Here is a 4,466-nt window from a genome sequence, read left to right on the forward strand (position 1 = left end):
TTCTAAAATTTGATTATTACTTTTGATGTATTTGATTATATCCAGATTTTTAAAGTTTGATTTTAAGTGTGTTTGATTATAACATGAGTTTGAACTTTGATATGTATTTTTCAAGTTTGATTATTACTTTGGACATGTTTGATTATAATCTAATTATAACGTGAATTTAAAATTTGATTTGCATCCTTAAATTTGATTATTACTTTGGCCGTGTTTGATTATAACCAGGTTTTGTAAAATAACTTGGAGCTAGTTTGATTATCTGATTATAGCATCAAAATAAACAAGAAAAATTTTCATATTTAAAAGTTCGTTAGATATATTCATTTTTAGTGGTTTTGATAGAAAGCTAATTTATCTTATAATAATATTTTTGTAATATCGTGTTATGTGCTGAGTTTGATTATCATGTCGAATGAGTTTGATTATACTCAGGTTTTAAAATAGGTTATTTCAGCATGTTTGATTATATACTATGAATGAAGAACTTGCTATTTCTATTTTTCATGAATGAACTAATAATAACTCAGAATCTCAAATAACTCATAACGTTAAGCACCAACCACATGTAAAATCAAAATTAAAACTATTACAAAGGAAAAAAATATAAGAGTTCCATTGCAACATGTAACAAATCTATTACAAAAGGAATAAAACTATTGTTCTTCCAAATGGTGGCTTTGTTGCATTGAGTTCAATAAGAATACAAAACCATATGGTCGGTTAGAGTTAACGCTCAACTCCGAAGGTAAGTACACATGTGGCTAAAGAAAAACAATCAATAAAGTGATATTAAAGCATTTTAATAATAATAATAAAATTAATCAAACACCTCTTACTTCAAATTGAATAGCCGCAACTTGAAAAAAAATCAACAACAAAAGCAAAGGAAAAAAAAAGAAATCAACAGGTTAACATATTTTTTAAGCAACGTACAAGAAGAAACTGAATGTGGTCAGGTCAACACAAATGCAACATAATGAGATTTTTCAGAATCGCATGAGCCAGTAGCAACAACATAGTGGTCTGTCCACTTCGGATATACCCCTGAACTTCACCATAAAAGCCTTAATAAATAGTAATACCTGAGCAATGTTGGCTTTGTTGCATTGAGTTCAACAAGGATACAAAGCCATATGGTTGGTTAGAGCTAATGCTCAACTCCGAAGTTATTTTCACAAGTGGCTAAAAAAAAAAATAGCAATCAATAAAATGATAATAAAGCATTTTAGCAATAATAATAAAACTAATCAAACCCCTCTTACTTCCAATCGAATAGCCACTGCTTGAAAAAAAAATCAACAACAAACACAAAGGAAGAAAAGAAATCAACATGTTGACATATTTTATTAGCAACGTACAAGAAGAAACTGAAGGTGGTTAGGTCAACACAAATGCAACATAACATGAGATTTTCAGAATCGCATGAGCCAGTAGCAACAACATAGTGGTCTATCCACATTTGGATTCAAGTATACCCCTAAACTTCACCATGAAAGCATTAATAAATAGTAATACCTGAGCAATGTACTTTGCAGAGATCAATTCAACTATGAAAAATGATGCATGCCACCCTTACTTTAAACCAAATATTTTTAAAAGGCCATTAGCGACATCTTCAACAAAGTCTCTCTGGAAGAAGAAAAACAAAGTCTTTTCATAAAATGACCCTTAAATTTTGAAAAAGTACAGGTAACATTCTTATTAAGCTTATATTAAGATATGGGTCAGAACAGCATTGTTGAGTGGACACATAATCACCAAAGCACAAGAAATAAAAATATCATATGGGTTTATATGATGGAATTTTTTTCCCTTTGTTTTTGTGGTGGTAAGGGAGGAATTATTCACATTGCTAACAATGACAAGGCTAAGACAATATAAACTTGTACACCCTAATGACCTAACCTTATATTAAGGTGTTAGGCAACACAAATACAATACCTTTTTCAATATTCTGGTTTGAGTTTACCCCATGGGTTTCTTCCACTTCCATAGCTATGAAGATTTAGTGCAACTATTATTCTTACATTGAAAGGAACTAATGTAACCTTATCATGCAAAATGAACAAATAAAAAACAACAAAGAGAGATTGCTACTTCAAATAATTTAGAATTCTATGAATTGAAATGGGAATTCAGAACTTCGATGAAGAAAAATGTAGTGTAGCAACAACTAAAATGTGGTGAAATACAATGATGTCTTCAAAATATTTTGGAAGCACTAACAAAAATTATACTACATGTATGAATATGAAGAAATGCACCTTGAAAGGATTGGAACTTACTCCCACTCTGAGCAATTGACCTTTTTGATATACTTGGAATAACCTAAAATATGGATAATCAAAAACTTAAAATCAAATCAAGAATAAAAAATAGATAATAAAAAAATTAAAATCAAACCAGGAATAAAAAATTAACATACGAAGCAAATAAAACACAAACTTCATCATTCGAGCTTGTGAATTCCGTTGAATCAATAAGCAGCAACCTTTCTTAAAATATAATCAGAATCCTAAGATAATAAGAACCATAATTAAACGACGTTGAGAAGAGTTTTTGTTAAGTGTGCGATCGAAGCAGAGGAGAGGGAAGTGCGGAGTGAGGTGCATGCAGTGGAACTCCTTTGCCGAGAAGAGAAGAAATCACAATCAAATAAGAAGGGAGCAGTGACGCAGTGAAGAAGCTCTTAGAGTGGCTAAAATCGCGATCGAAGAAGAGAACCCCTTTTGTATTATCTTTGTATCCGTGTATACGTTTATTTTCATATCCGTATCTCTCTACTATATCTCTATGGAGTGGCTGAAATTGGTGGCTGAAAATGATGTACAAATAACATTTTTCAATCTATTTTATTATACTTATAGTAAAAATGGATAAAATTCTTAAACCACCTTGATTTAAACTATTTTCAAAACCATCACAATGTAATATATAAGAAATTATATTATATTATGTTTTAAGTGTGTGATATTTCTTATTTTATTGATTTAATAAACTTTTAGATTTGACTACTTTAATGATTAACAAATCCCAAAATAATTCCAATACAAAACTTTCTTTTATTGTTACGAAAACAAAAGATAAAAAGCTTGTTGCATATATATATATCGGCTCTGCTAGGTAGACCATAGAAAATCTGAACAATGTGAACAACGGATTAGAAATTTGGTCCAATAAAATTAAAAAATACTCCACCCAAATTACCCAACCAATTATATCTAACTAAACTCATTTAATCATCCGCATACCTAGTAAATTGAACATCTAACATATTTTAGTTATATCTAACTAAACTCATTCCAATCAAATAACCATCCACATAAGAATTAAAATAACCATCCGCATACCTGCTAAAATGACCATTTGGCTAAGAATTAAAATAACAATTTCTCTAGGTAGACAACGAAAACTATGAACAACGTGAACAATGGGCTGCACTCCCGACCCACAGAAGGTGAAAAAAAAAAACACAATCCATCACAAATTATACTCCGAAAACCCTACTTTTACCTTTTACACTTTAATCATCAACCTTCTAACCCTTTTACTGCCGCATACCCCCTTCCCAAACCCTCATTGCGCCATCCGTCCCCCCCTCACCAGCTAGCCTTAACGCTGTCGAGCTTCTTCTCCATCAAGCCATCGGTTTAGAATGAAAATAACCATCTACATACCTAGTAAAACAAACATTTAGCAAATTTCATTGTATCTACTTAATCCAATCCAAATTAAATAAATATCTACCTTAGAATGAAAATAACCATCCACGTACCTAGTAAAATAAACATCCACATCCGAAAAAGGGGAAGGAGAGGAGGAAGAGGAGAACCACGGGGCAGAGGGAGGACGATGATGAGACAGCAGCATCACCACCCAAGGATCACAAGGCAGCAGTAGTGACGTCCAGTGGAACGCGAGACAATTGCAGTGGCATGTAGGGAACGCGCGCGATGGCATCACTCGCGTGGTAACAGCCGACAACGACAACCTGGATGACGGGATGAACGGAGTGATGGCTCTATTGATGATTCACTCTCCAGCGGATTTTACCGGGAGACAAACCGGCATGATGCAGTGGCACCACAGCAACGCCGCCAGGGAAGAGTGACGCGAAAACAGCGGCAGCAGCGTGAGAAAGTAGCAGCGGCACAAGACAACTTCAACAATTGGCAAGGGGGCTCTGCAGGAGGGGGGAGGTGATGCGTGAGCATCTTTCCTATCTTTTCCTAGTGAATTTGCATTCAATTTGTTGAGTTTAATCAAGAATTAATTATCTTTTAACCACTATGGATGCTACTTTGAGTCGTGTGCAATTCTGTTTATTTTAGGTAGCATTCGGTTGGATTTGATGGAGTTTTCGTAGAAAAAGAGAAGGCGAATGATGTTGGCAACCATGACCTCTCTACACTCAAACCTAAATAACTCGAGCTATAGAGGTCCAATGGACATGTTCCTAGTGG

This window comes from Arachis ipaensis, chromosome B08, assembly GCF_000816755.2.
Source record: "Arachis ipaensis cultivar K30076 chromosome B08, Araip1.1, whole genome shotgun sequence".
Lineage (NCBI taxonomy): Eukaryota > Viridiplantae > Streptophyta > Magnoliopsida > Fabales > Fabaceae > Arachis > Arachis ipaensis.